The sequence below is a fragment of the Bubalus bubalis genome, chromosome 3 (genome assembly GCF_019923935.1).
Source record: "Bubalus bubalis isolate 160015118507 breed Murrah chromosome 3, NDDB_SH_1, whole genome shotgun sequence".
NCBI classification, from domain to species: domain Eukaryota; kingdom Metazoa; phylum Chordata; class Mammalia; order Artiodactyla; family Bovidae; genus Bubalus; species Bubalus bubalis.
Genome location: NC_059159.1, coordinates 65202542 through 65229766, shown reverse-complemented (window position 1 = coordinate 65229766; position 27225 = coordinate 65202542). Strand labels below are relative to the sequence as shown.

General features: G+C 42.2%; 1 pseudogene; it reads left to right on the top strand.

Annotated features, from left to right (window-relative positions):
• Positions 1-9411: 9411 nt before the first annotated feature.
• Positions 9412-11787, top strand: LOC112583482 (annotated as a pseudogene).
• Positions 11788-27225: the final 15438 nt, after the last annotated feature.

Here is a 27225-nt window from a genome sequence, read left to right as displayed (position 1 = left end):
AGAGTTAAGTAGTCTGCCTAAGTACTTGGTAAATGTTGACTTCAAGAGCCAACTTTAAGTCTTTTTTATTCCAAAGTGTATGTGTAGATTTTTTACTACTTTTTCCCTCCACTGTATATTTACAAGCTAGTGTCAGACTTTATTTTTGGGGCTCCAAAATCACAGCAGATGGTGACTGCAGCCATGAAATTAAAAGACCCTTACTCCTTGGAAGGAAAGTTATGTCCAACCTAGATAGCATATTCAAAAGCAGAGACATTACTTTGCCAAAAAAGGTCCATCTAGTCAAGGCTATGGTTTTTCCTGTGGTCATGTATGGATGTGAGAGTTGGACTGTGAAGAAAGCTGAGCATGGAAGAATTGATGCTTTTGAACTGTGGTGTTGGAGAAGACTCTTGAGAGTCCCTTGGACTGCAAGGAGATCCAGCCAGTCCATTCTGAAGGAGATCAGCCCTGGGATTTCTTTGGAAGGAATGATGCTAAAGCTGAATCTCCAATACTTTGGCCACCTCATGTGAAGAGCTGACTTATTGGAAAAGACCCTGATGCTGGGAAAGATTGGGGGCAGGAGGAGAAGGGGACGACAGAGGATGAGATGGCTGCATGGCATCACCGACTCGATGGACGTGAGTCTGAGTGAACTCTGGGAGTTGGTGATGGACAGGGAGGCCTGGAGTGCTGCGATTCATGGGGTTGCAGAGTCGGGCACGACTGAATGACAGAACTGAACTGAAGAGATTCAATCACTGATGCCAATAGCAGAGTCAGAACTCATGGTGAAGGGTTGCTATCAGTGTCACAATCTGTGAGGGATCAATGCCCACTGGCAAAGTACACCATATGGTACCAGAACTCTCAAAAAACATGGGGGCAGAAAACCTGGACTGTATTGATAATCACGTCTAGGTAAACCACCTTATGTCTCCAACAGTTCTTTTCCTAATGCACAAAAGCAAGCAATATCATTGTCAGACTGTGCTACAATATTGCAAATATCATCAGCAGTAATAGACACGAAGCTATCAGATCAGATCAGTCGCTCAGTCGTGTCCTATTCTTTGCGACCCCATGAATTGCAGCATGCCAGGCCTCCCTGTCCATCACCAACTCCCGGAGTTCACTCAGACTCACGTCCATCGAGTCAGTGATGCCATCCAGCCATCTCATCCTCTATCGTCCCCTTCTCCTCTTGCCCCCAATCCCTCCCAGCATCAGAGTCTATAAATTAATGCATTATACAAACTTCTTAATTCATGTACTCACATAACAAATAACTATCACTTAATATTTCTTAACACTCAAATTTTATGTTCACAAAATTATTTCAAAACAGGGAGAGATATTTGTACATTGATTTGATTACTCATTACAAAAGTTGTAATAAAATATATTCTGCCAAATTTATGTTAGATTCTGTCAATATTAAAACCAGAAAATACATGATTCTTTGCATTAGAGAAGCAGCAGCATTAAAGAAAAATTAGGCCCCATTTCATAGATAAGAAAGTGATAATTGGCACAAAGACTTTTTTCAGTTCTGAAACAAATATCTACTCCTCCAGTTTTTATCTTCTTAAATTATTATAGTAACACTCTGCCTTATTTTCACACAATTATATTAATTTACATACATTAATACAAACTGAATAACATTCATAACAATCTATACAGTCACAAGGTCTATGCTGATAGAACTGATCTAGACATTTCAAACAAAAAAGCTCATTAATGCACAAAGCAATATAAATTCCATCAAAATGAAAATTAATAGAATAATGAGCTGAATTATAAGTCTAAATGCTTCTACTGTACCAGCTGACTTTTTGAAATATGTCCATGTGTTTTGCAAACTGTATTTTTCCCTTTCCTCATGCTAATTGGGTTTCCAGGTACCCTATCTTCTTAGTTGTGACTAATTGTACTCTGAAAACTAAAGTTAACTGTATCCTTTAAATCATATATATGGAATCTAGAAAAGTGTACAGATGAAGCTATTTGCAGGGCAGGAATAGAGACACTGATATAGATAAAAGATGTGTGGACATGCACAGGGGGTGTAAGTGGAGGGGTGGATGAACTGGGAGACAAGAATTGACATATTTACACTATGATGTGTAAAATATATAGTTAGTGGGAAGCTGCTGTACAGCACATGGAGCTCAGCTTGGTGCCCCATGATGGATGGGTGACATCAGGGGTGGGTTGGAAGGAGGTCTCAAAGTGAGGGGTTATATGTATACATATAGCAGATTCACATTTTTGTACAGCAGAAACTAACACATATTGTAAAGCAACTAACTATACTCCAATAAAATAAAATCCTAAATTCACTGACAACATAATGCCAGGTATCACGGAGCAAGAAAGGATCAGTCAAGAAGGGAGTCAGCCCATTGTATAAAAAAGGGAGTAGGGACTGTGAACTCAAGCTCTGTCTAGAGTTTGTTATCTGAAAGTGTGGCCAGAATTCAGAACCAGTGACCACCTGCCTCCTCAAGCTGTGACTACAACGACTTGCAGAATCACCAGGCCTTGGATGGAATACCAAGGATTGTGTATGAAGCATTAATGCATTGCCATTACTTCTGTTTTTTAAAGAACCTGATATTTTAATCATTTACTCATCAGTAATGAAATCTATAACTGCAAGGCGGGCGCAGAGAAAAAGAGAGTGAGCTGGGCAGTCAGACAAGAAAAGGAAATTTATTTGAGGGAAAACAAGAGGGTGACTGGCCCTTGAGAAGAACCAGTGTCCTCCCTTTCTGATGGGGTCTTTCTTATACTGTTGTAGCCACACTTTCTGGGAAACAAACTCACTCAGAAGGACACTGCAGATAGTGGAGTGAATGCAGTTTATTACACCGGTGGGCCAAAGGCAGAGTCTCCTCTTAGCCAAGGACCCCGGCCAGGTTTTGTGAAAACCTTATATACCCTAAGTGTACGTGCCCAAACCCACTTCCCCAAATTCCCTGAAACTACCCTGAACAAAGGAAACGAAAGATAACAATCAAAGCGAACCCGTGACTCATATGCCTTAAGCCTAGGTAGTTAACAGTGACAATTATCAATAGGCCTGTGGTCATACCCCCAATAAGTATAATAGAATGTACGATTCTATTTGTTTACACAGATAATTAGGGTATTCTTTTAGGCGATGGAGAGTCTAGGTACAAGCCCTGGGGCTCTTCCATCCAGGGGGGTCTGGTTTTCCACTTGGTATGTCATTTCCATAGATACTGGGCATATAGCTCGAAGTCCACAGTCTGGCCCAAGCTGGAGTCCTGCTTTCAAGATGGAGCGTGTTCTGTCTGTTTCCTCCTTCAATACCCCACCAATGAAAAATTCTCTGAAGGGATGGTTAATTTTTAGCTTGTAGCTGAGTGCTGCAGTCACATAGCCGGAGGTCTGGAATCCGCTGGTCTCGTAGCTTTGAAAAGGCAGGGGCCAGTGGAAAAACACAATGTTGTTTAGGCAATTTGGTCAATCTCAAGGGTCACTGTGATTTTCTTTGTTTGTGAGGTCAACATAAAGAGCCATTTCAACCATGAGCCCCCATGTAGACCCTATTAGTAACAGAGTTTGTTGATATGTGAAGAAAAGACAAAACAAAGTGCTATCTTTAAGCCCAAGCAAATGTGAACCTTCACACATTGCAGTACTCAAGTATATACTATATTTTTTTAAAAATATTCTACTATGTAAGCATAATTATAACCATATTATGAAGCCCTTTTGAACAAATGAAATACTAGCATCATAGTATCAAACTGATACTTTGCATTGTACTATGGGATGGTGCTGAAACAATGTCTTCAATGTTATCAATCATAAAACCTGTGATTATTCAGAGATTAGAGACTCAGTGGAAAATATCTGTAAGCATTCTCTGCTTAATAGCTGCAAAATATCTATTAAATATTTTCTTGCTAGTAAAGACATAGCAAGTGCCTTTCCATCAGTTGGAAATCTCTTTACAAAAATAAATTCAGCTCAATAATAATCATATTAATGCAATTTTTAAAGCATCTGACTTCTACAAAGAAACTGAACTGCATAATACCATTTTAATGATTCATTCATAATTAAATTGTGTTCACTTTTATGTAATGCTGGTTTGAGTAATATTAATTATACTAATTTTCTCAGTTTATGATAATATGTGTTAAACATATTTTGTTAGGCTGATAATTAATATTTTAATATATTTATATCTAATATATTTATATATTCAATGTATCACTTACTAGTACTGATTTTTTAATTTTGTGAAGTCTTAATACTTTAATATAATACTGATGCTGGGAGGGATTGGGGGCAGGAGGAAAAGGGGACGACAGAGGATGAGATGGCTGGATGGCATTACCGACTGGATGGACGTGCGTTTGGGTGAACTCCGGGAGTTGGTGATGGACAGGGAGGCCTGGAGTGCTGCAATTCATGGGGTCGCAGAGTCGGACACGACTGAGCAACTGAACTGAACTGAACTGAATATCACTGCCATTATTAATGATGAAACAGTAAAAGTGCCAATATAACTATTACGCTCTCTTTCCTGATTCATCTCCCCAGAACTTGCCAATCTCCCCTGTGCCCCAAGAACAGTGGAAAAACCGTTAGGACTGAAGGTAGGACCTGAAAGCTGATACATCCTGAAACACTGATTCATCAGCAGTCATGACCCCAGGGCTCTTTCTTAGGTTTTACTGGGATGACATGACTGAAGGGGAACATCCACTGAGGACTGAGTTTAAATTCACCATTAGCACAAAGATATAAAGTGGATTTTTTTAGTATCATAATTCTTACACACGAACAACTGAGACTTCAAGTTCACATCTCTTCTCTCTCACTCTTTCTGCTATCCACACTGAAGCCTGCATTACCGCATGACCCTCTCTGGTCAACACTGCTAAGCTGTCTGCTTAGAATTTGGGTCCACAGAAAACAGCACATCTTTGTCTGAGTCTCTCCTCATTGTCCTCCAGGACAGACCGCCGTCCCCTCAGGGTGTCTCTTAGGTTTGATTGTAAGACTCTTAAGAAACATCAGTTCTTACCTTGTATTTAAATTACTTGTAAATTACTTGTTTTTTCTCTTCAATAGATTTTCATGCCTTTCCAAGAAGCGCCCTGTTTATTTCATCTTAGCACTCTCATTGGAGCCCACCATGGTGGACTCTACCTGGCATCCTCCTTTGCAACTATCCCATACCTGGGCCTCCCCACTTCAGTTTATCTTGCCACAAACAGCCTTCAGCACTGTTCTCTTGTCTAGTGCAACTTGTAATTTTTTCCAGTGACCTCTAGGAACCTATCTGTTTAGGTAGGTTCCTTTTCTAATTCTTAAACCTTCTCTAATTCTCATTTTCTGCTACTTTAAACATCTATCACTTCCAACCTATCAACGTCTCCTGGACTTAAACGATTGGTCTCTCACCACAGACTACTCCAAATACTGTTCATCTCACAATCTGAACTGCACTCTGCATGTAACCTTCCCTCCCTGAGCATGTGCTCTCAGGATCTTTTATCCAGTTTATTAAAGCCACCCTTCACCCGGACTCCCTGCCTCCTATGTTTTCTTCTTCCTCTCTGGGGGTCAGTGTAAATGTTAAATGGAACAGCATAACAACAGAGCTTGGGAAAAGGAATGAAACTCAGATGTTTTGAAAGCAAATCTATACAATTTATTCTGGGTGTATAAAAGTGAAAAAATAAAGCAAGACTAAGCTCTGTAACCTGAGTAGCTGAATGATGGTACTTTTTTCTAAACTGGGAAACACAGGAGAAGGACTCAAGTTTACATCAGGGATACTGGTGATTAAATATTCATTTATAGACAGGGCTTGAAGAAGTAATTCATAGGGCCTGGACTCCATCTTAGGCCTGTTCATGCTGATCATGCTCAGCCGCTTTTCCAATGGACTCTGAACTCTGTGTTTAATGCCTATGAAAACAACAACAGAAGGATAAGACCCCTTCCAGACAGGGGAACCTTGAAGATCGTATCTAGGTTACTCATCGCCTAAGAGAAAACATACACTAATCACCCCTTCCTCCAGACAGGCCATACATTTTTCTGTATCTATGGGAGTGTAACTTCGGGTTTATTGATTATTGGCTAATTGTTTGACTACTTGAGCACATGAGCACATAGCACGTGAATGATGGGGTTATTGGGATTGTATTTTCCTTGGTTTATGTAAGTCTCAAGGAATTTGGAGTGGTGGGTTCAGACACGTACACGTGGGGTATAAAAGATTTTCACAAATGCTGGTCAGGGTCCTTGGCTAAGAGGAGACTTTTCCTTGGGCCCGCCAGTGTAATAAACTGCACTCCACTATCTGCATTGTCCTTCTGAGTGAGTTTGTTTCCCAGAATGTGTGGCTACAACATTTGGTGCATTGGCCAGGGAACTCCTCACTTTGAGGAGACAGGTCTCATTTGAGGCCACCCCGAGGCTTTGTGGCTTGAATCTTCTAGATGGGGGAAGGCGCCTCGCCCCTCTGGAAGAATTCAGCCTTTCAACTCGGTTTCTTTGCTTTGGCGGTAGTGAACTGCAGCAAGGGAACTGAGTGCTCAGGAGGAGGAACCCACCTGGCAGGGTGGGAGAGGGGGTCTGATCACCCCACTGGAAGGGACTAGAAGGGGCACAGGCCCACAGGGGCCTGGAATAGGCAGGCAGCAGCGATTGCTTGGTACACAGGTCGACGAGCGTGCTACGGTTTAGGAAGGAAATTTGTGAAGGTCATTTAGGAGGTTGTCCATGCCGTCTCAGGGAAAATTATTACCAGCGATCTCAAGGGGATTTTTAGGTAGGAAACTGGTCCTTGTACGCTCGTATTCTGCCCTCCCCCAGGAGGTGTCCCGTCTGCTGTGGAATTCTTGATCCCCTCGGAATTGTTAGGCTAGAAGGAAGGGGATACATACATGAGTATGAATTGGCTTTCCTGGACATGGTCTGGGACATGGGATATTTAACCCATCTGTGTTTTCATCCACACCTGATCAAGCCCACCAAGACAGAATGGACTTTAAGGGGAAAAGAGTCTTGGACCATGTGGTGTTCTGGTTAGGCTGTGCTGACCGGCAGGTGAAGACACACTGATCCCCCTTCTCCCTCTGGGATCTGGCAGGCAAGGCTCTTCTCACCCCAATTAGGAAGGAGGCAGAATGGCAATATAAGTGTCATTGAGTGGAAATATCAGAAGTACATAGGATATCAAGAACTTTGTAGACAGAAAAGGAAAAGTTGAAAGTCCAAGAAGGTAAGCAAGATGGGGGGAAGTGAATCCAAGGCAACTGTATTGGAATGCATGATTAAAAACTTAAAGAAGGGATTTGGAGGAGACTATGGGGTGAAAATGAAGCCTAACCACATCCACAAACTCTGTGAGGTTGAATGGCCCCCTATGGGAGTAGGATGGCCACCAGAGAACACTATGAACTTAAAAATAGTAGAAGCAGTCTATACAGTAGTCACAGGAGAGCCAGGACACCTGGATCAATATCCATATATTGACTCATGGCTAGAATTAGCTCAAGACCCTCCTACTTGGACAAGGTTCTGTATCCAGAAGGGAAATGGAAAAATATTAATGGCACAAAAATTGACTGATGATAAAAAAGGAAATTGTACAGAATTTGGACGGGGATATCCTCCCCCATACTGGATAATGACACGCCTGCCTCCCAGTGCTCCACCAGGACCAGAGGCTGCCTTAATGCCCAATCCAGAGCCAGGTGAAGTCCTGCAGCAGCTGCTGCTCCTCCGCCAGCTCTACCCAAGGTCGTAGAGCTGCCACCTTGGCAGGCTCCGATCCCTGTGACAAAAGCCTCTGGCCAACACTTCCAGGATCCAGCTCCAGCCAAACCACCCAAGCTATAACCGCCTCTTCCAGTGAGTACTGACAAGAAGGGGAGGGAGATGTTGGAATTAGGCAGAGACTGCCCAGGGGCGGGGGAGCCTGGTGGGCTGCCATCTATGGGGTCGCACAGAGTCGGACACGACTGAAGTAACTTAGCAGCAGCAGCAGCGCTCTGCCAGAGAGCCAGAGGGAACGAAAGATAACAGACAAGAGATTTGCAATGCTAGCTGCTGCTCTGGGAAAGTCTATCTCGGCCCTCCAGAAAACCTCATCTCATCTGCCCCAGGGACAGGACAGTCCTTCAACTGGTCCCAACGGAGGCCGTGGGCCCTGTTACAGCCCAACCAGTGTGCCCGGTGCCGAGCTTTTGGCAACTGGAAGAATGAATGCCCTAAGGCAAGGAAGGAAGAGGAAGCTCCTGCAGTTGTGGGGCTTGCTGACTTGGAAATTAAATAGGGCTGCTGGGGCTCAGAGATATCACATCCCTGAGAACCCATGGTAACCTTAAAAGTGGGGGGACCAAAACATTGACTTCATGGTGGATACAGAGCAGAATTGTCAGTAGTAACAAAACCTGGGGCACCACTGTCCAAAAAGACTACCGCTGTAACTGGGGTATCGGGAGGAGAGATGATTATATCATTTTGCCAGCCCAGAAAATGTCAGATGGGGAGGGCACCAAGTGATTCATGAATTCCTCTACATTCCTGAATGCCCAGTACCCCTGTTGGGGAGACACTTGCTCTCCAAACTAGGAGCACAAGTGACTTTCTCCCCTGAGGAGAGGCCCACCTTCCAGATGGACACTATGACTTATTTGCTGTCTCTCTTAATACCACCCCAAGATGAATGGAGGCTGCATGAGCCTCCAAAGGAAGAACCGGGTGGGCCGGAAGAGCATGAGAGTGAGCTCATTTATTCCCTGAGGTCTAGGCAGAAGACAACCCCCTATCCCCCCAGGATGGCTAAACATCAAGCCCCAGTGATAACAGAACTCAAATCAGGCAACATCCCGGTTAGAAAGCACCAGTACCCACTACGGATAGAGGCCTGGGCTGGCATACTGCCCCACATCAATAGATTGAAAGAAGCGGGAATTCTAGTAGAGTGCCAGTTGGCTTGGAATATGCCGATCCTGCCAGTCAAAAAGGAAGGAGGACAGGACTATAGGCCTGTACAGGATCTCAGGCTAGTCAACCAGGCTACTGTGACTTTATACCCCACTATTCCAAACTCCTATACCTTACTTAGCCTCCTCCCACCGAGGACTAAAGTTTATACTCGCCTAGATCTCAAGGATGCCTTCTTCTGTGTATGCCTCGCCCCAGCGTCACAGCCCATCTTTGCCTTTGAATGGGAAGATCCAGTCGGGGGCACCAAGCAACAGCTCATCTGGACTCCCCCACAAGGGTTTAAGAACCCTCTCCAGCCATCTTTGGGGAAGCCTTGGCTTCTGACCTGAATTCATTCCATCCAGAAGAATATGGATGTTGGCTCCTACAATATGGGGATGACGTGCTGCTGGCTGCTGAGACCAAGGAAAAATGATGGAAAGGGACAAAAGCACTGCTCCAGCTGCTGATGGAAGCAGGTTACCAGGTGTCAAAGAAGAAGGCACAGATCTGCAAGGAGGAGGTAAGGTATCTGGGGTTTGTTTTAAAGAAGGACACAAGGTTCCAGACCCTAGTTGGGTCCTATATACTGATGGCACTAGCCTGATAAAACAAGGACAACGGCTGTCAGGTTAGCCAAAGCGGAAGGGTCCATCAAGACTGAAAAGGGATGGTGGGACTTGCCAAGTGGCAAACTATTGGTACTGGAGGAGCTGGCACACAATCTGGTAAGCCAAACATACCAAGCAACCCACCTAGGCCATGCTGCCTGCTCACAGGTTAATGCTGCCTCTCGGGTATTCAGATAAAAACCTCCGGGTATTTAGCTGAAAGGCACGCTGCCCTTTGAATATCTCGGAGTGGACTTCACTGAAATGAAACCTCACTGAAACTATTGTTACCTGCTGGTCATGGTATGTACGTTCTCGGAATGGGTAGAAGCTTTTCCTACCTGGACTGAAAGAGCATCAGAAGTGGCCTGGTGCCTGCTTAGGGAAATATTTCCCAGATTTGGACTTCCTACCAGCATTGGTTCAGACAATAATCAGGCTTTTGCAGCTGATTTAGTACAAGTAAGCAAAACTTTAAACATCAAATGGAAACTGAACACTGTATATAGGCCCAGAGTTCTGAGATGGTGGAATGAACCAACTGGACATCAAAGAGACTCTCCAAGTGAATCATAGGGACTGACTGCTCCTGGGTGGACTTGCTTCCAACGGCTCTGCTCAGACTCAAGATGACCCCACAATCCCATGGCTCTTCTCCATATGAAATTGTGTATGGGAGGCCCCCTCCCATAATAAAACAAGTGTCAAAAAATTTGCCTCAGGTAAGGGGGAATAGGATTTCACAGCAGAAGGAACTGGGTAAGGTAATAAATCAGGTAACTAAGTTTGTACAAGAAAGGGTGCTGTTCCCCCTTGGGGAACAGATTCATGAGTTTACACTTGGTGACCAAGTATGGGTCAAACATTGGAAACATGATTTGGTGAAAGGGCCCTTATGTTATTCTAACTACCCCTACTGCAGGTAAAGTTGCAGGTATTATCCCTTGGATCCATCATACGAAGGTGAAGAAAACATATTATGCAGACCCAAAAAATGCTGAGTGGACTGCACATAGGGACCCCTCTTACCCTCGAGAGACTAAGACCATCCTTAAGAAGAAGGAAAAGAAGATCCTGGATGGGCCCCTTCAGGATGAAACCACACAATCAACTCCTGCTGCTTGGCCTCATCAACGTGATTTTGAATTTAACTTCTGTTTCAACTCAGGACAATGTTTTCATCTCATGGCACATTCCTACGCAGACTTCCACAACACTTCCAACTGCTGGGTATGTAGGGCTATGCCTCTGTCAGTGATGGATGGACTTCCTTGGTGGGTGTCATCACTCTGCCAAGGAGATTTTAAACCACTCTGCTCTTTTCTGGGATGGCAAAAAGAGACTTTCCTCTCTCTTGTCAATCATAACCTCTCCTTGCTCTCTTGGTGTAAGACCTACAGTCAATAGACTTGGGTCATGGGGTTACATTTGATATAAATGCCAGTGTAACAAAAGCCTAACTTACAACAAGCCCCAGTAAATCTATCTTATTTACATGCTAAGTGGACAAGATCTGTGTTTCAATGATATGAATATATTGCTGCCTTATTCGTACCCTCTATAGGGACAACAGATATCATGATTAAAGGGCAGGCCTTGACTAATTTCACAAAACAGGCCCTCCTAGATAGAACAAAAGCCATCCAAGCCTTAAATGAAGAGCAAATCCAAATGAGTAAAGCAGTAATTCATAATAGAATGGCTTTGGACATACTCACAGCTGCTCGAGGAGGGACCTGTGCTATAATTAAGGTCGAATGTTGTATATACATTCCTGACTTATCTGGCAATGTATCGACTGCTTTAGATGACATGAAAAACCAGGTAAAAGCAATGTCAAATGAAAATATTCCTTTCTGGACTTTGGTCCTATCTTGGGTGAAGGGCGATTGGTGGAAAACTATATTTACCACTGTTATATTTGCCTTAATAGTTCTGCTTTTTGGACCCTGAATTTTACAATGTATTATGAACTTTGTAACCTGAAGTTTGATATCATTCTCCCAAATTGGTGGTCGGAGAGCCAGGGTGCAATATATCCCTATGAATGATGTTCATAATATGAGTTAAGAGCCTCAAGAGGGGGACTGAAGAAGGAATTCATAGGGTCTGGACTCCATCTTAGGCCTGTTCATGCTGATCATGCTCGGCCACCTTTCCAATGGACTCTGAACTTTGTGTTTAGTGCCTATGAAAACAACAATAGAAGGATAAGACCCCCTCCAGACAGGGGAACCTTGAAGATCATATCTAGGTTACTCATCGCCTAAGAGAAAACATACACTAATCACCCCTTCCTCCAGACAGGCCATACATTTTTCTGTATCTATGGGAGTGTAACCTCTGGTTTATTGATTATTGGCTAATTGTTTGACTGTTTGAGCACATGAGCACATAGCACGTGAATGATGGGGTTATTGAGATTGTATTTTCCTTGGTTTATGTAAGTCTCAAGGAATTTGGAGTGGTGGGTTCAGACACGTACACATGCGGTATAAAATATTCTCACAAATGCTGGCCGGGGTTCCTTGGCTAAGAGGAGACTCTGCCTTGGGCCCGCCAGTGTAATAAACTGCATTCCACTATCTGCATTGTCCTTCTGAGTAAGTTTGTTTCCCGGAACATGTGGCTACAACAGAGTTACATGTGGAGCCATCAAATAAGAGATTTAGACTTATATTCATGGTGTGTGTGTGTGTGTGTGTGTGTGTGTGCACAGGTGGGTGTGTGTGTATAAGCAGAGATTGCTGAGGTCTGAAAACCCAATACATTAATAGATAGCATTTAAAGCCAATGAACTAAAGATTATTTAAGAAGAGAGTAAAATAGAAAAAATCCAACAAAGGCACATTGATGCCCCAATATTTACAGGCAGGAAATGCAGTTCTGAATGTTGGGGAAATATAACTAAAACCTCCTGCCAACCCAGAAAACCTCTCCACAACAGTAGAAGATAAAATGACATTCTTCCTGTTAAATTACCATTGTTAACGAAATTACCACTGTTAATACTATTGAATTAGAGTGGGGTGTGCAGCATAGGTGATCAACTAAGATTGCAAAGCCAGAAAGAAATCTTATTTTTATAGAATCAGGCAGACACAACCCACTATATACATGTAAGATAATCAATAACTAGTGTTCAAATAGGCTTCTCTAGTGACTCAGACAGTAACAAATCTGCCTGCAACGTGGGAGAGGACTGAAGGCACCGTGTGTCACACAGAGATCCTTCTAGATTCCCATGATAATTGGGTGGCCGTTGGCATTAGCTAACTGGCTTTATCCAAAGGAAAAATAAACTTCTCACATATTTGTTACAGGAGGAAGCTTTGTAACTTGGAGCAAAGTCTCCACTGAAATTAGGCTTTTACTCTCCCCCATAAACCAGAAGCCAGGGCCCTATCTTCCTTGCTTAGATGCAAAGAGATGGTTCTTAGGTATTTGAGATATTCCTGAGCCTTAAAACTGGCAAGAGACTTCTTTAGCCACAAAAAAATGTACCTACATTTCTTACTTTATAGCAGCAATGCTTATTTTTTAAGCAACAAATATGCAAACAAAATGTGAGGTAGAGAGTCTCTTGTATTTTTTCACTGAAGAAAATGGTCTTTTTTTTTTTTCCCTTTAGTTTGTATTGGGTTGGCCAAAAAGTTGTTCAGCTTTTCCATACAACTGTATGAAAAATTCAAGTCAACTTTTTGGCCAACCCAAAATTTATCCTTGGATTAGGAAGGAGGAACACTAGGAGCACTTACACAGCAAGAGAGGAAACCAGCTATTGGATCAATCAATAAGAAAGCTTTTGAAAAGGATGATGCATACAATTTTATATAAGGAAGGATTGAAGAGTGACCTGTCAGATGTGAAAACATGGAGGACTTTGGTTTTTGTGCTTTTTGTTTGTTTGTTTTTTTAAGTATCAGTGGGATGATAAGAATAAAAAGTTTGACAGGAGTAATCTTTACAGGAGAGAAGGCAAGGAGGGGTGAAAGAGTTCATACCTCTCTTTAAACAGTCTGCTAAACATAGAAAAGAAATAAGTAGTAGTTGAAGGGAAAGGCCACTATGATTGATGCTTGTGTGATAATTCAAGACTGGAAAATGCTGACATTTCATGGGAACAAGGATGACTACAGCAGTAAGGTCTCACATAAGCGATAAGAGGAGATGGAGACCTTGCACAAAATAGAGGATTTGGCCTTGTGTGAAAAGGGAGATACATATAGACCTACAGACTAGTGATGATGAAATTTTCATCCCATTCTTTCCTTCATGAAATAAAGAGCAGAGCTATTGCTTCCAGTTCAAGATGGCAGAGTAGAAGGATGTGCCCTCATCTCCTCCTGTGAGAGCTCCAAAATCACAACTAGCTGCTGAAAAGCAATCAACAGGAGGATGCTAGAACCTACCAAAAAAAAAAAAAAAAAAAAGATACACCATGTCCAAAGATAAAGAAGAAGCCACAGTGAGACATACTGGACATATGAATGAGAAGCATAATCACAATAAAATCAAATCCCTTACTTGCCAGGTGGGTGACCCAAAAGTGGAAAACAATAATACCAAAGAAGTTCTCCCACTGTTTTAAAGGTTCAGAACTCCACATCAGGCTTCCCAGCCTGGGGACACAACAAAGGGACTGGGTATCCCCACGGAATCTGACCTTGAAGCCCAGCAGGATTTGATTACAAGACTTCCACAGAAATGGGGGAAACAGAGACTCCAGGCTTGAAAGGCACAAACTAAACTTTGGTTGCACCAAGATTCAGAGGAAAGGAGCAGTGACTCCACAGGAAACTGAACCAAAATTACCTGCCAGTGATGGGTCTCCTTTGGAGTCACGGTCAGCAGGGGATGACCACAGGGACAGGAGTAGGGGTGGCAGCAGCTGTCTGGGAAGGTGCCCTTTGGCACAAACACTCTTGGAGGTTGCCATTAACTCAATCATAGAGTCTGTAGACCCAAGGGCTGGGTCACCTCAGGACAAAAAAACTACCAGGGTGGGTGTGTAACCCCACCAATCAGCAGATAACTGGATTAAAGCTTTACTGAGCAAGGTCCTGCCCACCATAGCAAGACCCAGTTTTTCCCACCCATCAGGTCCCTCCCATAAGAAAGTTTACACAAGCCTCTTAGACTCCTCCATCAGAGGGTGGACAGAAGAAGCAAGAAGAACCACAGTCCCACAGTGAGGAAAACAAAACCACATTACTGAAAGTTAATCAGCATGAAGAAGCAGAAAGTTACATTCCAGATGAAGGGACAATATAAAACCCCAGAAAAACAACTAAATGAAGTAGAGATAGCTAACCTTCCAGAAAAGGAATTCAGAATAATGATAGCGAAGATGATTCAGAATGCTGGAAAAAGAATGAAGGCAAAGATTGAGAAAATGCAAGAAATGTTTACCAAATACCTAAAAGAACTAAAGAACAAACAAACAGAGATGAATAATACACAAAAATGAATCAACAGTAGAATATTTTAGGCAGAGGAGTGGATAAATGGCCTGGAGGACAGAATGGTGGAAATCACTGAGACAGAATATAGAAAAAGAATGAAAAGAAATGAAGACAGTCTAAGAGACCTCTGGGGCAACATTAAATGCACCAACATTTGCATTATAGGGGTCTAAGAAGGAGAAGAGAGAGAGAAAGGACCTCAGAAAATATTTTAAGAGATAATAGCTGAAAACTTCTGTAACATGAGAAAGGAAATAGTCTACCAAGTTCAGGAAGCATAGAGAGTCCCAGGCAGGATAAACCCAAGGACGAACACACCAAGACACATAGTAATCAAACTGACACACATTAAAGACAGAGATAAAATATTAAAAGCAACAAGGGAAAAATGACAAATAACATAAAAGGAAACTCCCATCAGGCCATCAGCTATTTCTCAACAGTAACTCTACAAGCCAGAAGGGATTGGTACAACATATTTAAAGTGATGAAAGGGAAGAAACTACAACCATGAATACTCTACCCAGCAAGACTCTCCTACAGATTTGATGGAGAAATCAAAAGATTTCCAGACAGAAAAAGTTAAGAGAATTCAGCACCACCAAACCAGCTTTAAAACAAATGCTAAAGGAACTTTTCTAGGCAAGAAATGTAAGAGAAGGAAAAGACCTACAGAAAATAAACCGAAAACAATTAAGACAGACAGCAATCAGTTCAGTTCAGTCCTCAGTCGTGTCCGAATCTTTGCAACCCCATGAACTGCAGCACGCCAGGCCTCCCTGTCCATCACCAACTCCCGGAGTTCGCTCAGACTCACGTACATCAAATCAGTGATGCCATCCAGCCATCTCATCCTCTGTCGTCCCCTTCTCCTCCTGCCCCCAATCCCTCCCAGCATCAGAGTCCTTTCCAATGAGTCAACTCTTCGCATGAGGTGGCCAAAGTACTGGAGTTTCAGCTTTAGCATCATTCCTTCCAAAGGATGCCCAGGATTGATCTTTAGAATGAACTGGTTGGATCTCCTTGCAGTCCAAGGGACTCTCAAGAGTTTTCTCCATCACCACAGTTCAAAAGCATCAATTCTTCTGTGCTCAGCTTTCTTCACAGTCCAACTCTCACATCCATACATGACCACAGGAAAAACCATAGCCTTGACTAGATGGACCTTTGTTGACAAAGTAATGTCTCTGCTTTTTAATATTCTATCTAGGTTGGTCAAAACTTTCCTTCCAAGGAGTAAGCGTCTTTTAATTTCATGGCTGCAGTCACCATCTGCAGTGATTTTGGAGCCCAGAAAAAGAAAGTCTGACACTGTTTCCACTGTTTCCCCATCTATTTCCCATGAAGTGATGGGACCTGATGCCATGATCTTAGTTTTCTGAATGTATGCTGTGCTGTGCTTAGTCCCTCAGTCATGTCGAACTCGTTGTGACCTCATGAACTATAGCCCTCCAGGTTCCTCTGTCCGTGGGGATTCTCCATGCCAGGATACTGGAATGGGTAGCCATACCTTCCTCCAGGGCATCATCCCAACCCAGGGATTAAACCCAGGTCTTCCACATTGCAGGCAGATTCTTTACCATCTGAGCCACCAGGGAAGCCCAAGAATACTGGAGTGGGCAGCCTATCCCTTCTCCAGGGGATTTTCCCAACTCAGGAATCAAACCAGGGTCTCCTGCATTGCATGTAGATTCTTTACCAGCTGAACTACCAGGGAAGCCCTTCACAATGTATACAAAATGCCAAAACTAATGTCATGTTGCATGTCAATTATACTTCAATTTAAAAAAAAAAAAAAAAGCAGAGCTATTCTCTGAGATTGAGGAGGAAGAAGGTGTCAACTCAGCAGCTCAGAGTCTGATAGAATCACACAGATGTGACTAGCCCAAAGCATGAAAAGCATCAGACACCCAAGACTGCTGGAGCTGTTTTGTGATCACGAATTTAGGTGAGACTAGTGAGCATGGATGTGTGTCTGTCCAGTTGATTACTCTGCTCTAGCACAACTGTAGAATTCTTGGAGTGCTAGATTCAACCAGGACTGGGTTTTGGTGAGGGAAGATCAAATACACAGCAAAGGATACAGGAACTGGGATGTCTGCTTGCTAATGACTAATGATTAGGGGTATTTACTTTTCAGTATTTTAATTTTCATGGTGAAATAGAGAACAAGATTATCATCTGAGAGTAAATATGGAGGAGAATACATAGGGTTGAGAAGAGGAAAAAAGTGAAAAACTTGCCCAGAGAAAGAGTGAATACAGAGGAATAGAGGGTTTCTGAGCAGTAAGGACAGCCCATTTGAGCTTCATGGTCATGGATTTAAAAGACAACCAGTCACCATAGCTGTTATTTTTCTCCAACCATCTTTAGATGAGTGCATTCAGGCAAGCAGTAGGAGGATGTTAACCAGCATTGTACCTATCCATGCAATTGAGATGAAGGAAGAGAGGAACTGGGAATATGACACAAATATCAGGTGGTGTTCAGAGTGATTTTGTATGTATAGAAGCTAAGTGAGACTAAAGACTTGAGGAGTTTGAGGGAAAGTGGAAACTTGGATATGGGTGAGGAGAGATGGCAAGAGATGATTAGCGGTGTTAGAACAAGTGACCTCAAAAGATGCCAATAGAGAGGTGTTTGTTTTGTTATCCTAGAAGGCTTACCGTCAAGGATTAAGACAAGTGAGTTCCTTGAGTAAATGCAGAAGACCATTGAAAGAGGGCACCCAGAATGCCCACAATATTAGGAGGATCTACATGGATCCTGAGATCACAGAAAAATAGTGCCAAGTCACAGTGGAATAGGAGTTACAATTTTAAGGCATGAGGAGTTTTCATCAAGAGGAATGGTAGATGTCTACAATATAGAGGAGTGATACAAAAAGTATTAATAAAATGGCACTAAGATACACAAAGCAAAAATTGTTAGAAACCTAAGTAACTGTATAAATATACAAAAAGTGGGAGATTTAATACAACTCAACAATTGACTTTACTAATTATATATATTACAAATTTGTATCATAAATTACAGCAGAGAATATATTATTCCCAAGTACATAGAAACATTTACAAAGATTCATCATATAGTAGACATAAAGTTAAAAAAAACAACTTAAAAGCTTAAATCATACACAGCATATTTTTTGACAATGTAATTTAAAAAAAAAAAAAGGATATCAACTACAAAACACTAAGTAGACCATGTTTGAAAGTTAGAAAATATATGTGTAACAGTTCATGAATCAAAGACAGAGTCATAATCAAAATTAAGCATGTAACAAAATATCAGCTACAAAGCAGTGGGTGGCAGGTAAAGCAAAACTTAAAGAAAGCTGTATAGTCTTTCTGTACAAATCAGAGACCAGAAAGACAGAACCACTAGAATTCATACATTATGAAGTTTGACCTTACCAACAAGATCCTACCGCATAGCACAGGAAACCTATATCCAATCTCCTGGAGTAAACCATAGCAGAAAATAATATTTTTAAAAAAGAATATATATGTGTAAAACTGAGTCACTTTGCTGTACAGTATATATTGGCACATTGTTAATCAGCTGTACTTCAATTAAAAAAAAAAAAAAACACAGAATTTAAGCAAAAAGACAAAACAAAGTTTGACCATATAGACAAATGGAAGCTGGTGAAGCTCTCTCTAGATGCGTGTTGTTCTCACACTTGATGTTAGAGCTTGACGTCCACAGGGATAGAGTTGGGAAGGAAAGATAGATGAGAGGTGCAAGAAAGTAAAACCAGATGTAGCTCACAAGGCTGGAGACAACACGAAAGCCACATCAGTGGTTCTTCCACTCTGGCCTCAGGCACCAGAGTGACCTGGAGAAGCCAGGGCTCCTGATGGTGTACCTGAAGACATGCACTCACAAAGGAGTTGGGAGGCTGAGGGAATGAGTCGAAGGGAGACACAGAGGGCAGTCACTGCTCACATCAGGGCTGGGAGCTGGACTACTGTGTCAAAGGCGAGATGCAAAATGAGCTGTTGTCTCACTTCTGCCTCCAAAACATGTGTGTTGGTGTCTGATTTGGTTTTGAGAATTTGATTATTTCTCCAGGTTTCAGTTCAGTTCAGTCGCTCAGTCATGTCCAACTCTTTGCGACCCCATGAATCACAGCACGCCAGGCCTCCCTGTCCAAAACCAACTCCCGGAGTTCACTGAGACTCACGTCCATCGAGTCAGTGATGCCATCCAGCCATCTCATCCTCTGTCATCCCCTTCTCCTCTTGCCCCCAATCCCTCCCAGCATCAGAGTCCTTTCCAATGAGTCAACTCTTCTCATTAGGTGGCCAAAGTACTGGAGTTTCAGCTTTAGCATCAGTCCTTCCAAAGAACACCCAGGGCTGATCTCCTTCAGAATGGACTGGTTGGATCTCCTTGCAGTCCAAGGGACTCTCAAGAGTCTTCTCCAACACTACAGTTCAAAAGCATCAATTCTTCGGTGCTCAGCCTTCTTCACAGTCCAACTCTCACATCCATACATGACCACAGGAAAAACCATAGCCTTGACTAGACGAACCTTTGTTGGTAAAGTAATGTCTCTGCTTTTGCATATGCTATCTAGGTTGGACATAACTTTCCTTCCAAGGAGTAAGTGTCTTTTAATTTCATGGCTGCAGTCATCATCTGCAGTGATTTTGGAGCCCAGAAAAATAAAGTCTGACACTGTTTCCACTGTTTCCCCATTTATTTCCCATGAAGTGATGGGACCAGATGCCATGATCTTTGTTTTCTGACTATTGAGCTTTAAGCCAACTTTTTCACTCTCCTCTTTCACTTTCAATAACAGGCTTTTTAGTTCCTCTTCACTTTCTGCCATAAGGGTGGTGTCATCTGCATATCTGAGGTTATTGATATTTCTCCTGGCAATCTTGATTCCAGCTTGTGTTTCTTCCAGTCCAGCATTTCTCATGATGTACTCTGCATAGAAGTTAAATAAGCAGGGTGACAATATACAGCCTTGACATACCCCTTTTCCTATTTGGAACCAGTCTGTTGTTTCATGTCCAGTTCTGTTGCTTCCTGACCTGCATACAAATTTCTCAAGAGGCAGATCAGGTGGTCTGGTATTCCCATCTCTTTCAGAATTTCCCACAGTTTATTGTGAACCACACACTCAAAGGCTTTGGCAGAGTCAATAAAGCAGAAATAGATGTTTTTCTGGAACTCTCTTGCTTTTTCCATGATCCAGCGGATGTTGGCAATTTGATTTCTAGTTCTTCTGCCTTTTCTAAAACCAGCTTGAACATCAGGAAGTTCACGGTTCACATATTGCTGAAGCCTGGCTTGGAGAAATTTGAGCATTACTTTACTAGCATGTGAGATGAGTGCAATTGTGCGGTAGTTTGAGCATTCTTCGGCATTGCCTTTCTTTGGGATTGGAATGAAAACTGACCTTTTCCAGTCCTGTGGCCACTGCTGAGTTTTCCAAATTCGCTGGCATATTGAGTGCAGCACTTTCACAGCATCATCTTTCAGGATTTGAAAGAGCTCAACTGGAATGCCATCACCTTCATTATCTTTGTTCGTAGTGATACTTTCTAAGGCCCACTTGACTTCACATTCCAGGATGTCTGGCTCTAGGTCAGTGATCACACCTCGTGATTATCTGGGTCGTGAAGATCTTTTTTGTACAGTTCTTCCATGTATTCTTGCCACCTTTTCTTAATATCTTCTGCTTCTGTTAGGTCCATACCATTTCTGTCCTTTATCGAGCCCATCTTTGCATGAAATGTTCCTTTGGTATCTCTGATTTTCTTGAAGAGATCTCTAGTCTTTCCCATTCTGTTGTTTTCCTCTATTTCTTTGCATTGATCACTGAAGAAGGCTTTCTTATCTCTTCTTGCTATTCTTTGGAACTCTGCATTCAGATGCTTATATCTTTCCTCTTCTCCATGCTTTTGGCCTCTCTTCTTTTCACAGCTATTCGTAAGGCCTCCCCAGACAGCCATTTTGCTTTCTGCATTTCTTTTCCATGGGGATGGTCTTGATCCCTGTCTCCTGTACAATGTCACGAACCTCCATCCATAGTTCATCAGGCACTCTGTCTATCAGATCTAGGCCCTTAAGTCTATTTCTCACTTCTACTGTATAATCATAAGGGATTTGATTTAGGTCATACCTGAATGGTCTAGTGGTTTTCTCTACTTTCTTCAATTTCAGTCTGAATTTGGCAATAAGGAGTTCATGATCTAAGCCACAGTCAGCTCCTGGTCTTGTTTTTGCTGACTGTGTACAGCCTCTCCATCTTTGGCTACAAAGAATATAATCAATCTGATTTCAGTGTTGACCATCTGGTGATGTCCATGTTTAGAGTCTTCTCTTGTGTTGTTGGAAGAGGGTGTTTGTTATGACCAGTGCATTTTCTTGGCAAAACTCTGTTAGTCTTTGCCCTGCTTCATTCCATATTCCAAGGCCAAATTTGCCTGTTACTCCAGGTGTTTCTTGACTTCCTACTTTTGCATTCCAGTCCCCTATAATGAAAAGGACATCTTTTTTGGGTGTTAGTTCTAAAAGGTCTTGTAGGTCTTCATAGAACCATTCAACTTTAGCTTCTTCAGCGTTACTGGTTGGGGCATAGACTTGGATTACTGTGGTATTGAATGGTTTGCCTTGGAAACGAACAGAGATCATTCTGTCATTTTTGAGATTGCATCCAAGGAACTAAAAAGCCTCTTGATGAAAGTGGAAGAGGAGAGTGAAAAAGTTGGCTTAAAGCTCAACATTCAGAAAACGAAGATCATGGCATCCAGTCTCATCACTTCATGGGAAATAGATGGGGAAACAGTGGAAACAGTGTCAGACTTTCTTTTTTTGGGCTCCAAAATCACTGCAGATGGTGACTGCAGCCATGAAATTAAAAGACACTTACTCCTTGGAAGGAAAGTTATGACCAACCTAGATAGCATATTCAAAAGCAGAGACATTACTTTACCACCAAAGGTTCATCTAGTCAAGGCTATGGTTTTTCCTGTGGTCATGTATGGATGTGAAAGTTGGACTGTGAAGAAGGCTGAGCGCCAAAGAATTGATGCTTCTGAACTATGGTATTGGAGAAGACTGTTGAGAGCCCCTTGGACTGCAAGGAGATCCAACCAGTCCATTCTGAACATCAGCCCTGGGATTTCTTTGAAAGGAATGATGCTAAAGCTGAAACTCCAGTACTTTGGCCACCTCATGCAAAGAGTTGACTCATTGGAAAAGACTCTGATGCTGGGAGCGATTGGGGCCAAGAGGAGAAGGGGATGACAGAGGATGAGATGGCTGGATGGCATCACTGACTTGATGCACGTGAATCTGGGTGAACTCCGGGAGTTGGTGATGGACAGGGTGGCCTGGTGTGGTGTGATTCATGGGGTCACAAAGAGTCGGAGACGACTGAGCAACTGATCTGATCTGATCTGATCTGACTGCATTTCAGACTCTTTTGTTGACCATGATGGCTACTCCTTTTCTTCTGAGGGATTCCTGCCCACAGTATTAGATATAATGGTCATCTGAGTTAAATTCACCCATTCCAGTCCATTTTAGTTTTCTGATTCCTAGAATGTTGACATTCACTCTTGCCATCTCTTGTTTGACCACTTCCAATTTGCCTTGATTCATGGACCTGACATTCCAGGTTCCTATGCAATATTGCTCTTTACAGCATTGGACCTTGCTTGTATCACCAGTCACATCCACAGTTGGGTTTTTTTTTTTTTTTTCTTTTTTTTTTTTCTTTAGCTCCATCCCTTCATTCTTTCTGGAGTTATTTCTCCACTCTTCTCCAGTAGCATATTGGGCACCTACTGACCTGGGAGTTCCTCTTTCAGTATCCTATCATTTTGCCTTTTCATACTGTTCATGGGGTTCTCAAGGCAAGAATACTGAAGTGGTTTGCCATTCCCTTCTCCAGTGGACCACATTCTGTCAGATCTTTCCACCATGACCCGCCCGTCTTGGGTTGCCCCACGGGCATGGCTTAGTTTCATTGAGTTAGACTAGGCTGTGTCCTAGTGTGATTAGTTTGACTAGGTTTCTGTGAGTATGGTTTCAGTGTGTCTGCCCTCTGATGCCCTCTTGCAACACCTACCGTCTTACTTGGGTTTCTCTTACCTTGGGCCTGGGGTATCTCTTCACAGCTCCTCCAGCAAAGCGTAGCCACTGCTCCTTACCTTGGACAAGGAGTATCTCCTCACCGGTGCCCTTCCTGACCTTCAACGTGGAATAGCTCCTCTAGGCCCTCCTGCGCCTGCGCAGCCACCGCTCCTTGGATGTGGGGTAACTCCTCCCAGCGGCCGCCCTGACCTCGGAGGCAGGGTAACTCCTCTTGTCGCCGCCCCTGACCCCGGACGCGGGGTAGCTCCTCTCGGCTGTTCCTGCGCTGTCACAGCCTGGCACTCTCGGCCGCTGCCCCTGACCTCGGATGTGGGGTAACTCCTCTTTGCCGCCGCCCTTCAGGCATGGGGTCCTCCCAGCTTCTGTCCCTGAATTGACATAAAGCTTTGCATTAGTTTCAGGAGTGCAGCACAATGATTTGCTTTATATTCATACTGCAAAATGATTACCACAGTAAATCCAGTTAATGTCCATATAAATGGCTACAATTTTTCTTGTGATGAGAACTTTTAAGGTTCTCTGTTAGCGACTTACAAATATACAATAAAGTACTGTTAACTGTACTTAGGATGAGATGGTTGGATAGCATCACTGACTCGATGAACATGAGCTTGAGGAGGCTCTGGGAGTTGGTGACAGACAGGGAAGCCTGGCGTGCTACAGTCAATGGGGTCACAAAGAGTTGGACATGACTGAGTGACTGAACTGAACTAAACTGTTAACTGTAGTCACCTTGCTATATATTACATCACCAGTACTTATATATTGTGCAACTGGAAGTCTATATTAATGCTTTTAACCACCTTCACCTTTTTCCCCTGCTACTGGCAACCACCAATCTTCTCTGTTTCTATGAGTTTAGATTCCACATGTAAGTGAGATTGCCCTCAGAATCTTACAGGAGAACCTCATGTAACCCGCTCTAATGAAAAGGACACAGGAATTCTGGGCATTGGAGGTTAGCTTAGCAAAGCACTGATACGTTACAAAGCCTTAACAGCCTCAAGTGCATATTTAATATATGTTGTCAATAATAGGCCAGGCATCTCTGACAATATATTAAAAGAAAGGGCACAGTAACACCAAAAAAAAAAAAACAAAACTTAAAAAAAAAAAAAAGAATTTGAAGAAAACACAACAAAATAGAAAAACAAAAAGAATTATAACAAGACAGAAAACAAATTTAAACAGAAATAGACCCAAATAGATATAGTGAACAAACTTATGGTAACCAAAAGGGAAATGGAGGGAGGGTTAAATCAGGAGTTTGAAATTAGCAGACACACTCTTGTATTTAAAATAGATAACTCATTGGAAAAGACCCTGTCTCTGGAAAAGACTGAGGGCAAGAAGAGAAGAGGGTGACAGAGGATAAGATGGTTGGATGGCATCATTGACTCAATGGACATGAGTTTGAGCTAACTCAGGGAGATAGTGAAGGACAGGGAAGCCTGGTTTGCAGCAGTCCATGGGGTTGCAAAGAGACAGACATGACATAGCGACTGAACAACAACAACAACCAACAAGGACCTACTTTATAGCATAAGGAACTATACTCAACATTTTGTCATAAACTATAAGGGAAAAGAATCTAAAAAAGTATACATGGCATCTGGTCCCATCACTTCATGGGAAAAGCCAAAGATGGGGAAACAGTGGAAACAGTGTCAGACTTTATTTTTCTGGGCTCCAAAATCACTGCAGATGATGACTGCAGCCATGAAATTAAAAGACGCTTACTCCTTGGAAGGAAAGTTATGACCAACCTAGATAGCATATGCAAAAGCAGAGACTTTACTTTACCAACAAAGGTTCATCTAGTCAAGGCTATGGTTTTTCCTGTGGTCATGTATGGATGTGAGAGTTGGACTGTGAAGAAGGCTGAGCACCGAAGAATTGATGCTTTTGAACTGTAGTGTTGGAGAAGACTCTTGAGAGTCCCTTGGACTGCAAGGAGATCCAACCAGTCCATTCTGAAGGAGATCAGCCCTGGGATTTCTTTGGAAGGAATGATGCTAAAGCTGAAACTCCAGTACTTTGGCCACCTCATGTGAAGAGTTGACTCACTGGAAAAGACTCTGATGCTGGGAGGGGTTGGGGGCAAGAGGAGAAGGGGACGACAGAGGATGAGATGTTTGGATGGCATCACTGACTCAATGGACGTGAGTCTGAGTGAACTCCGGGAGTTGGTGATGGACAGGGGGGCCTGGCGTGCTGCGATTCATGGGGTCGCAAAGAGTTGGACACAACTGAGCGACTGATCTGATCTGATCTGACATATATATACACATATATATATATACATACACACACACATATACATATATACATACACATATAAAACCGAATCACTTTGTTGTACACCTGAAACACTTTAAATCAACTATTATATATATATATATGCACATATAATAGAAGGATTAACAAAGTTAGAATCAAACCTTTACAGAGCTTTTTAAACTTGACAAACCACTCAAAATGAAAAAAAAAAAAAAAAAAAAGAAAGGACTCAAATACTATTAATAATGCCAAAGATGAAACCGAGGAGCATTACTGAATATGCTACATAAGAGGATGTTAAAAGCCAGGCTTATATTAGAGCATTTTAAAATTAAAAGTGAATTGAAAGGACACATTCTGAGGAAAGTATGTAATATACTAAACTTACCAAAAAAAAAAAAAAAAAAAGAGCTTGAAAAACCTTAATAGTCTTGCTAAAGTAACTGAATTAATATACAATATCTTCCCAAATAGAGAATCTCAGTCCCAAAGGACTTTTTTGATACATCTCCCAATATCTATCTGTGTCTCCTTATCCAATAATTCCTTTCCTAACATTCTGATGCAGACAAGTACAAAGATGCACATACTACATACTGTATGCACATGCTGTATGCTTACAGCATGGACACCAATGTTCAGAATATACTACTCTGAAAAGCCCAAAGCTGAAACATGTATGTTCAACAATAGCATGGATTAAAACTATTCTATCAACCGAGTACTGCACAGTATCAAATAAGCTATAGCATCCTGTAATGACATAAAGAAAATTCATTAATGTTGAGGAAAAGGAGACTTTTTTTTTTAAGTACAGTATTTTGTTACTGAATCTATTCATACAAAATTAGAGCAATCTATTTTCAGGAATGCAAACACAAAATGAGAAGGGCTCTAACAATGAGAGTTGGGGCTTCTGGAGTGTGGACACAGTCTTGTTATTTTCCAGCTCTGAGTATTGGTTTCTTGGGTTTTCACTTCAGTTATTAAACTGCATGTATTTCATTCATTTTTCCATATGTCATTGTTTACAATAAAAGAAGAAATGCCATTAAGCTCAAAGAAAGACTACTTGATGTATAAAGTGTGCTGTTTCAATTTAGAGGAATCACATTATAACCTTTCCAAAATTAAGCTATCTTTCAGAAAAGCGGCCTTCTACAGTGAAAAGAAGTCAGTGGCATTCTGATGAATGTGTATGGCTGACAACCAAGTTAGGTCAAACATTATTGATTTCCCTTATTTTCAGTAGACATAACCAAGGGGAAGGTGTTTGAGGGCTGTCCTCTCAAGAGCCCAATGGCAGGGAGTCTAAGAGTCACAGTTGTTCCTACCGACTCCTGAGTTCTCTTCATGAGAAGAAATTTCTTATCACTCTTCCCAAATTGGTGATTACATCTATACCAGGATGAATTCATGAGCTTCCCTATGTCCTTGAGCAAATATGCTGATTCAAGCTGTAGATGTGAATTCTGCCCTTAATCCTCAGGGATCCTGTGTGTCAGCTGAACAAACAACAAAAATACTCGACATACGATCATTCAAGGTGTAACAGCAAGTTGTATAAAAGCATGGACTTATTTGAGTGTGTGAGTTCAGTCTAATTACTAGACATTTAGTCTTATAAACTGAGGCTCAGAAGGTTTGCTAGGGTCAAGTCACATGTTCAGGGGACAAAAATAGTGATCTGGACTCTGGTCACCTGACTCTCCAACCAGTTTCGTTCCCTTCAGATAGCTATACTTCTGGACCAAAATTTACAGATTCTA